Source organism: Leptopilina heterotoma, unplaced genomic scaffold (genome assembly GCF_015476425.1).
Source record: "Leptopilina heterotoma isolate Lh14 unplaced genomic scaffold, ASM1547642v1 Lhet_93, whole genome shotgun sequence".
NCBI lineage: Eukaryota > Metazoa > Arthropoda > Insecta > Hymenoptera > Figitidae > Leptopilina > Leptopilina heterotoma.
The window spans coordinates 30,871-42,201 of record NW_025111200.1 but is presented as its reverse complement, the minus strand read 5'-3'; positions in this window follow the sequence as shown (position 1 = coordinate 42,201).

The window sequence follows — 11,331 nt, the reverse complement described above, 5'->3', positions numbered from 1 at the left end:
TGTGATATAATTTATTAATTCGAAAATATAAATTATATTATAATTTGAAAAGAAAAATATCCGTTGTCGAGGAGAATCGAACCCTGGTCTGTAGTATTACGAGTCCAGTAGTATAACCACTCAGCTATGTCACTCTTTTTAGTGACAAGGTGAAAATGGAAATATTTGCTATTCATTTATTTCTAGACTCGACTAATACAAATACTAATTTTCACTCGTACTATTTTCTTCTTTTTTCCGTATAGATATTTTTGGAATTAGTAAATATTGTAAATTTTGTCATATCAGTAAATTTTTTTTGGTAATATTTTTTTTGTTGAACTTTTTTTGTTTGAAAAGAAGCACTCAATTCCGAATAAAAATTTGTAATTTCAACTTTTCGATTGGATATGTATAATAATCTTGTATAAGTTGCGAGCACAAATTTCCTTTTTGCCCCAGAATGTGTCTCTCTCTTTCTCTCTCACGTTTGATTCGTTAAATGAAGATCTTCATCATTTTTTTCCCTCGCCTGCCACATATATATGTAATTATGTAATTTCAAGCTACAAAAAGAAAAGAAAATGAAGCATTACACCAGTTCTCTTAATTCGTCCTGTAAAAATGACTCAATTGCACGGGTTTTAAAAATTTCATGCACCGAAAAATTAGTGCTTCGCGCATTTTATATACTTTTTGGGAGCGCGTCCTTGGGGTTTAACGCGCGCGTTTGTTTCGTCCCCGCATGTGGTGGTGGTGGCTCAACCCAAAAGAAATATATTGGTTCCGCGTATTAACGTTGTACATGTCGTAAAAACACATTCACACACATAAAGAAAAAAGGGACACTCTTAATTTTCTCCACGTAGACGAGAATTAAATGAAACAGTTAAAATAAAAATAAAAAAAAGGCGAGGGAAAAAAATTTCTACGAATTCTCGCGATGAACCGTGAATATAAAATCTTGCGCCAAAAGCGATAAAAATCTCAAGTTGATTTTAATAATCTTATTAAAAAAGAGAAGAAAAATTTTCTTGGAATTAAAGAATGTTTATTTCTTTCGTGGAGATTTCTGTTTCTTGTTGTTAAGTTTTCTATATAGTTGAATCGTTTTCAATCAAAGCAATTTTCAAGGAATGAATGGAATGATGGGATGAACGATTGCGAATGAATTGTGGATAAAAATGAGAGAAGGAAGAGAGCAAGAAAGATGAGAGAAAAGAAAGGAGGAGATCTAATCACTCGAGTGGTGACGTGAGTTACGTGGGTAAACGTACTGGCGGCAAAAGACAAAAGTAACACCGTGACATGGGCCCCTCATGCTCCATACAGAAGCTCAACGCCGCAGGAAACAGTAACACCCGTGGATCTCATATCGCACTTACACCTTTCGTTATTTCCATTCGGCCTTTTGATCTTGTCCGAGTGAAAATACGACAGCAGTTGTCTTCCACTCACACGAGGATGGAAATTTATACATAAGCGTATGCGTACACATATGCGAACACGTTTGCACATATAGACATATTCATGCACATGTAGACAAATTCATGCACATATAGACATATTCTTGCACATATAGACATATTCATGCACATATAGACATATTTTTGCAAATATAGAAATATTATTGCCCATGTAGACAAATTCATGCACATATAGACATATTTTTGCACATATAGACATATTTTTGCACATATAGACATATTCATGCACATATAGACATATTTTTGCAAATATAGAAATATTATTGCCCATGTAGACAAATTCATGCACATATAGACATATTTTTGCACATATAGACATATTTTTGCACATATAGACATATTTTTGCAAATATAGAAATATTATTGCACATGTAGACAAATTCATGCACATATAGACATATTCTTGCACATATAGACATATTCATGCACATATAGACATATTTTTGCAAATATAGAAATATTATTGCCCATGTAGACAAATTCATGCACATATAGACATATTTTTGCACATATAGACATATTTTTGCACATATAGACATATTCATGCACATATAGACATATTTTTGCAAATATAGAAATATTATTGCCCATGTAGACAAATTCATGCACATATAGACATATTTTTGCACATATAGACATATTTTTGCACATATAGACATATTTTTGCAAATATAGAAATATTATTGCACATGTAGACAAATTCATGCACATATAGACATATTCTTGCACATATAGACATATTCATGCACATATAGACATATTTTTGCAAATATAGAAATATTATTGCCCATGTAGACAAATTCATGCACATATAGACATATTTTTGCACATATAGACATATTTTTGCACATATAGACATATTCATGCACATATAGACATATTTTTGCAAATATAGAAATATTATTGCCCATGTAGACAAATTCATGCACATATAGACATATTTTTGCACATATAGACATATTTTTGCACATATAGACATATTTTTGCAAATATAGAAATATTATTGCACATGTAGACAAATTCATGCACATATAGACATATTCTTGCACATATAGACATATTCATGCACATATAGACATATTTTTGCAAATATAGAAATATTATTGCCCATGTAGACAAATTCATGCACATATAGACATATTCTTGCACATATAGATATATTTTTGCACATATACAAATATTCTTGCACATATAGACATATTCTTGCACATATAGACATATTCATGCACATATAGACATATTTTTGCAAATATAGAAATATTATTGCACATGTAGACAAATTTATTCACATATACACATATTCTTGCACATATAGACAAATTCATGCAAATATAGAAATATTCATTCACATATAGACATATGTTTGCAAATATAGAAATATTCTTGCACATATTGATAAATTTATTCACTTATACACATATTCTTGCACATATAGACAAATTTATGCACATATAGACAAATTCATGCACATATAGACATATTCTTGCACATATAGAAATTTTCTTGCACATATAGACAAATTCATTCACATATAGACAAATTCATGCACATATACACATATTCTAGCACATATACACATATAGTTTTTCTAAGGACATCAAATTGAGACAAAAAACAAATCAAAAATGTTGCTTCGCAACACTTTTGATTCATTTTTTGTCTCAATTTGAAACCCTTAGGAAAACCGTGAAAGCACATGTACTAAGGCCAGGTGAAAATATTTTCACACGATGATAAAAGTGTATTCACTTGTAGATAAAAACGTATATATACAGTCGAAGATAAAAATTTATACACTCTGAAAATTTGTGTAAATACAAACGAAGATAAAAAATACAAAGACACAAACTAATGAGTAATAAATTATTCGAGAAACATTTCCCCACCTAATCAACAGATATTAAAGTGCGGGAACATCTGGACATCAAGTAGAAATTGTTCCAGCTATCATGAAAAAATCAAAACTATCATCGGAATAATCAAAACTAACAGGAGAAAAAGAAGATAAAGATAAAATGTTAAGAGAAGCTGATGACCTTGTTTCTTTTATATTAGATAGTTTTTTGATCACACTATTAAAATTCAATGTGGTCGGATAAGTTGCTCATTAACATTAAACAAAATACTGAAATTCTTTTGGTACTTTCTCGTTTACTGATGCTTCTTCTTCTTCTTCTTCTTCAACACTATTACTTGACGGGATTACGACAACTAAAAACGAGAGAAAGAGAGAGAGAGAGAGAGTGAGAGAAGGAGAGGGGAAAAAAGAAGAAAGATTGGACGGTGATTTTCAGTGAAATAAAGCTTTCGTGTTTCAGCAATATAAACTGAACAAGTGGGCAATTTCAAAGGCATTCCACCAACTCCTTTGACAGGATTTACGTTGCTTGTTGTCGTGTAATTCAGTTTTACTTCGTGTTTATATGCCGCGCGACTAGAAAACGTGTAGTCTTTCCCAAAAGATATCTTTCGTTTGCGTGAATTCCAGAGATTCTAGATCTCCGATGCTTCAAACGTGGACGTGTGTCCCTGCGGCCTTTTGTCTATCGCTTTATAAAGTCTTTGATTATTTCAACCACATATGTCATGATTTTATTTAATGGGAAGTTCACAACTTGTCTTGCATTTCTTTGGGGACTTCTTTTTATGGTAATTTTATTGTAGTTTTACCATAAACATATAATTAATTGTCATTTTACCGTAAACATACTTTACTGTAATTTTACCCTAATAATATTTTACTGCAATTTTACCATAAAAATATTTTAGTGCTCCGCTCCGGGTTGCAACAAAAATTTAATTTTGTATTTCCCTTACTTTTCCCTGATTTCCAGACAAAATTTTGAATTTTTCCCTGACCCTGAAGAATATTTTGATTCACTCCAAAAATTATTAGATACTAAAAGAATGTTCTATTACATTTATTTACGAATTTCTTTAATTGTAATATTATTCAAAAACACTAATAGGTTCTTTTTTAAATAAATATTCAATCATTATTATTTTTTTAGAGGAATTCAGATTTTCAAATTCAAACCTTTTGAAATTCAATAAATTATAATAAATTTAACATGAGTAAATAATTAAATTCTTGTAACAAATTTTATTAAAAAATTTTAAAGAATTGAATTACTATGAAAAAATTTATTTGTGAAAAGAATTGAATTCTGGAGAAAAATATTATTATTTATAAAAATAATTAATTTCTTGTAAAGAATTTTATTAAAATTCGTTAAAATAATTGAATTTCTCGGAATTTTTTAAACTTTTTGAAAATAATTAAATTCTATCGAAGAATTTCATTAAAAAATTGAAAATAATTGAAATCTGCCGAAAAATTGAAAAAACATTTTTTAAATAATTGAATTCCTTTAAAAATGTTTATTTTTAAAAAGAATTGAATTCTTGGGAAGAATTTTACAAACATTTTTGATAATAATTGTATTCCTAGGAAGAATATTATATTTGACGAAAATAATTGTATTCTATGATCAATTTTATTATAATTTTTCAAATTTATATAAAGCATTTTATCAAAATTTTTGAATATAATTGAATGCTGGAGAAAAATTTTATTATTTATGAAAATGATTGATTTCTTGCGAAGAACTTTATTTCAATTCTTTTAAATAATTGAATTCTTAAGAAGAATTCCATGAAAAATAATTGAATTGTATAGGAAATTTTGATTATAATTGCAATTTTATTAACTAAATATTGTAAAGAATTTTGTCAACATTTTTTTAAGTAATAGAATTTTTAAAAGAATTTTATTTAAATTTTTCGAAAAAATTGAATTTTGCAGAACTATTTTTTTTTCAATTCTCTGAGTATATTTGAATTCTTTCGAGAAACTTCATTAAAAAATTAAAAATAATTGAATTGGTTCGAAGAAATTTATAAAAAATTGTTAAGTAATTGAATTCTTTTGGAAAATTATATTAAAATAGTAGATATTAAAAATAATTGAAATAAGGAAAATTTTTGATAATAATTGAAATTTTGACAAGAATTTTATTAAATTTTTTGAAAATAATTGAATTTCGAAAAAGAATTTTATTATTTATTTCAAATTGAAACCTTTATAATTCATCTATTTATGAAGATTGTAAACGCAACTCTTTTGAAATCCAATTAATTTTGAAATTTTTAAGTAAAATTATTCATAAAGTAATTTATAAATAATTATTTTTTGATTGTTCTTCAAGAATTAAGTTATTTAATATTTAATGAAGTTAATTAAAAAGAAATTATTGTCATAGAAATAAAAAAAATTGAAGGTTTTGTATTATAATTCTTGTCAATTTTATAGTTTATGAGGCAAACAAAAAATACTAAAAAATTCTGAGTTTTCTTATAAATTTAAAAAATTTTATTTTTCCTAGTACTTTTAATAAAAATTTCTGACTTTTCCCTGATTTTCCTGACCAATTTTAAATTTCCTGACTTTTCCCTGACTTCCCTGATCTGTGGCAACCCTGGTGTAGTTTTACCAAAAAAATATTTCAAATATTATAAACAAAGTCAATTGTTTATAACAATGGGCAGCTGGCAAAATTGAGTCTAAGAAAGGAGTTTTTAGGAAAAAACGAGAATAATAAATTCTAGGGTGGAAAAAAACGACAATACTTTGTAGGATTGCTCAGTAATTAACGCTGGATGAAAAAAATCATCTATTTAAAATTATGTGACAAATTCTCAAAAGAAAAAAATTTTTTTGTCTGTACCTAATTATATAAAAGAAAATATCGTAAAATTTCATTAATTTTTTTTTGTGCCCCGGCAGGAGGTGCACATGTGTATAATAATAATAATAATAATAATAATAATAATGTGAGGGAAGTGAGCCGCTGGACTTGACTGCTAGTTTCACACAGCACTGCTTGCTCTTGTTTATAGGACTGGGCGTGGATGACTGAAGTATTTATGCTTACGAGCTTCTCTAATGAATTTTTGGTCGCGGTGTGAAATTTCGACGATTTCATAATTGGCTCATTCATTATCCACCTGAATCAGGTACGAGTTTTGTATATACACTCGACGACAATCTCTCCGATTCCAAATATATATAAGACTCCCGGTTATAACAACTTTCATCCCATATCAACCAAACATCAATTTTATTAAATAACTCCGCAATCGGTGAAAGAGAATAATCTTAATGCAGATCTGGTTTGTTATTTGATTTGACTGTTGGTCAGGTGTTTTTGTTTTTGTTTAAGCTAAATCGTTTAAAATTCAAACAAATTTAAATTTATCAGAAAAATAAATGTGCTTTCTACCTTGATTTTTGGGTTAAAATTACCAGCCGCATATTCGTACTCTGCGGCTTCAAAGAGTACCAAGAAACAAGTTTCCAACGTATTAACTTATGTTTAAAAATGTTGTCCGCCATATTGGATCCGCCATTTTGAATTTCTCTTTGTGGATTCATTCAATGATACTTTAACTATTTAATAAACATAGAAATTTTGAAGTAAAGAAACTCGAGTATAAAAATTAAGAGAATTCTTTTCATGAGGTAAACTATTCACTTGAATTGAGTATTGAGGGAGAGGAATTGTTCGCCATTCTCAAGGTCGTAAGTCTGTGAATGCCAGGGAAGGTCAATACAGACTCGTGGGGATGGTATCACTGGGGCATGTATTTGGACGTCTGCTGCGCGGTATAAATAGTTATATAGTATATACGCTTTTTTTTAACAAAACCGCGTGATCATGCGTTTCTTCTGTCGTGCCCTCGCGTACAATCTCATGAGCAGAGAGCGCGGCATCGTCGTAAATTCATCTTTTAAAGCCCTCAGCAACGTCTCCACGCTGAGGCGGGACTTCTTAGAGGCCGTTGGGACTCATTTATTATTCAGATTTATAGTCGGACTCGAACTGACTCCCACAGATCGGCAGGTCTTTGCCTTATACCAACTCTTCGGGTGCCTCGGAAATTCGACGTTTTGCATACGACACGATCTTGGCCCGATTTGAATGAGAGACCGACGCATAACAAGCCGCTTTCGTTTCGCGGTTTCGCTTTATATAGGCATACGTCCCTGAATTTGAGTCGACCCATTCCGCAAATACATAGAAATATATATTTAAGCATTCATCCTCCGGTGGAATAAAAATTATTCCCTTTTTGGAGACGCTGCGGATAAGGAGACGGGGAAGGTTACGACCCTAAAATACGCACCTAAAGGAGGAACACACTTTTGGACTGTTCGGGAATTTTAATTCTTGGTAGGGGGTTTTTTTTTGTCATCACCCAGCCCTTATGGGGACAAATCGAGACCATTTTCTTAGCAACGGATGCTGTGGTTATTATTTAAATAGCAATGGTTGTTATGGTAACTATTAGTACAGCAAACGTTGCTATGGAATCAGTTGCAATGGTTGTTGTGGACAAAGTTGTTATGGTAACCATTACTATAACAACGGTTGCTATGGAAAAAGATGCTTTGGTAACTATAGGGTTGCCACAGGTCAGAGAATTCAGGGAAAAATTAGGGAAAGTAATATTGGTCAGGGAAATCAGGAATAAGTCGGAAATTTTTGTAAAAAGTACTGGAAAAAATTAAATTTTTAGAATTTATAAGAAAATTCAGAATTTTTGAGTCTTTTTTGTTTGCCTCATATAAACTATGAAATTGCCATCAATTATAATACAAAACCTTCAATTTTTTTTATTTCTATGACAATAATTTCTTTTTAAATAACTTAATTTTCAAAGAACTATCATAAAATTATTATTTATAAATTATTTAATGAATAATTTTACTTAAAAATTTCAAAATTAATTGGATTTCAAAATAGTTGCGTTTACAATCTTCATAACTAGATGAACTTCAAAGGTTTTAATTTGAAATATTAAGAACAACTAATTCCAAAAAATTTAATTATTTTCAAAAGTGATAAACTGCTTCGCATAAATTCAATTATGTTCAAAAATTTAAAAAAATTCTAGTCAAAATTTCAATTATCTTTATAAATAATAAAATTCTTCTCCAAAATTCAATTATTTTCAAAAAATTTAATAAAATTCTTGTCAAAATTTCAATTATTTTCAAAAATTTTCCTTATTTCAATTATTTTTAATATCTACTAATTTAATATAATTATCCAAAAGAATTCAATTATTGAAACAAAATTTTAATAAAAGTTTCACAAGAATTCAATTACTTAACAATTTTTTATAAATTTCTTCTAACCAATTCAATTATTTTTAATTTTTTAGTTAAGTTTCTCGAAAGAATTCAAATATATTCAGAGAATTGAAAAAAAATAGTTCTGAGAAATTCAATTATTTCGAAAAATTTGAATAAAATTCTTTTAAAAATGATATTATTTAAAAAAATGTTGACAAAATTCTTTACAATATTTAGTTAATAAAATTGCAATTATAATCAAAATTTCCTATACAATTCAATTATTTTTCATGGAATTCTTCATATGAATTCCATTATTTAAAAAATTGAAATAAAGTTCTTCGCAAGATATCAATTATTTTCATAAATAATAAAATTTTTCTCGAAAATTCAATTATTTTCATAAGTAATAAAAATTTTACAGGAATTCACTTCTTTAAAATACAAAATTTAATATAAATTTTTGAAAAATATAAATTATTTAAAAAGATATTTATAAAATTCGCCGCAAGAATTCAATTATTATTTAAAAAAATTTAACAAAGTTCTTTCAAGAATTCAATTATTTTTATAAATAATAAAATTCTTCACCGAAATTCAATTATTTTTATAAACTTAAATAAAATTCGTTGCGAAAATTCAATTATTTATGCAAATAATAAAATTAAAGGCGTGGAATGGATTGTTGTTCACAGAAATTCAATTATATTTATAAACTTGAATAAAATTAGTTGGAAGAATTAAATTTTTATCATTATTTTTTTTTTTTATTTTTGTCCAAGTTTGAACTATCTTTATAAATAATAAAATTCTTCTCCGAAATTCAATTATTTTAGAACAATTTTAATAAAATTTTTAATTATTTTCATAATTAATAAAACTCTTCGCAGGTATTTAATTATTTTTGATACAATATTTTAATCAAATTCCTCGCAAAATGTAATTATTATTAAAAATGTTATTAGAATTCGTCAAAAGAATTTAATTATTTAAAAATTTGTTGATATAATTCTTCATGAGAATATTTAATTTTAACAAACATTCAATTATTATTCAATAAATTCTTTATTTTTTAATTTAAATAATTGAGTTCTTCTAAAATTTTTTAATAAAAATTGATTTTAAAATTAATTACCGAATAATCGATTTATTATTTATGAAAATAATTGAATTATTGCTTAGAATTTTATTACATTTTTTTTAAATAATTAAATTTTTTTGAGAAATTTTACTACTTGTAAAAATAATTTAATTCTTGCAAAGGATTTTATTAGGATTTTTGTAAATAATTCATTTTTTTTTGAAAAATTTTATGGTAATTTCGAAAAGGTTTGGATTTTAATGTTTTGAAGAATTTTAATTCCTACAGAAAAATAATAATGATAAAATATTTATTTAAAAAAAAAGTTAATGATGTTTTTGAATAATTTTATTCTTGAAGAAATTTGTAAATAAATGTAATAGAACATTTTTTTGAGTATCTAATAATTTTTAGAGTGAATCAGAATATTCTTTAGGGTCAGGGAAAAAATAAAAATTTTGTCTGGAAATTAGGGAAAAGCAGGGACAAAAAAAATTTAATATTTGTGGCAACCCTGAACTATCGCAGCAACGGTTGCCGTGAAAAACGTTGTTATGGTAATAATTATCATAGCAACTATGCTATGATAGAAACGGTTACTATGGTAGCCATTAGCATAGCAACCGTTGCTATTGGTGCGGTTACTATAGAAACGATTGCTATGGTAACCATTCGCATAGCAACCGTTGCTATTGGTGCGGTTACTATAGAAACGATTGCTATGGTAACCATTCGCATAGCAACCGTTGCTATTGGTGCGGTTACTATAGAAACGATTGCTATGGTAACCATTCGCATAGCAACCGTTGCTATTGGAGCGGTTACTATAGAAACTGTTGCTACGGACACAGTTTCTATGGTAACCATTTAGTATAGCAACAGTTGCTATGGACACAGTTGTAACGATTGCTAACGGCCCCAGTAGCATAGCAACCATTGTTATGCTATAGGGGCCCTTAGGAATTACGGCTAAGCTTCTGCCCTTGACTACGTACCCCCAAAAAGAAGAAAAAAAATAAAAAGAGCGGCGAACGTGGCACGCTATATTTCGAAAATGAAAAAACCCTGCGAAAGACTCGAATTGATATAATTACAATGATATCAGCGGATCTAATTGAAGGCAAGGAGATGTGTGTGGTGAATTGAAGGCAATTACAACAGTGAGCGCGAGGGGGTTTTTGGACGGTGCGTGCAGAAAAGGAAGCACAGAGGGAACCGAGAGTACGAAAAGTATCGGGGAGTCAACGGATGGACAAGGTAGACAGTATCGGATTGATCTGAGAGCGAGTGAACCCAATTACCCGGTGAACGGCCAGATTTATTGTGCCGACAAGACTTGACTTGAGGGAGAAGAGGAGATGCCACGGGATGTGGTGGCAGCCATCTCTTTAACCGCATGTGTCGTCCCGTGATTCCCCCCCCCCCTATAAAACAGCAAATACGGGGCATGAGGGTGTCGTGTCGTTTTACTCACCCAATTATCAGCCGCTGACAACACGACCTTTCGAAAGCTCCCGATCTTTTCTCTCTCCCCTTTCCTTTCCTTTTAGTTTCAGCAATAAACCATAAAAGCGTCTTCTGCCACGCGATCAAAATCGCAAATCCTCTCTCTCTCTCACTCGCTCTTTCGACTTCCCTCTGTGTGT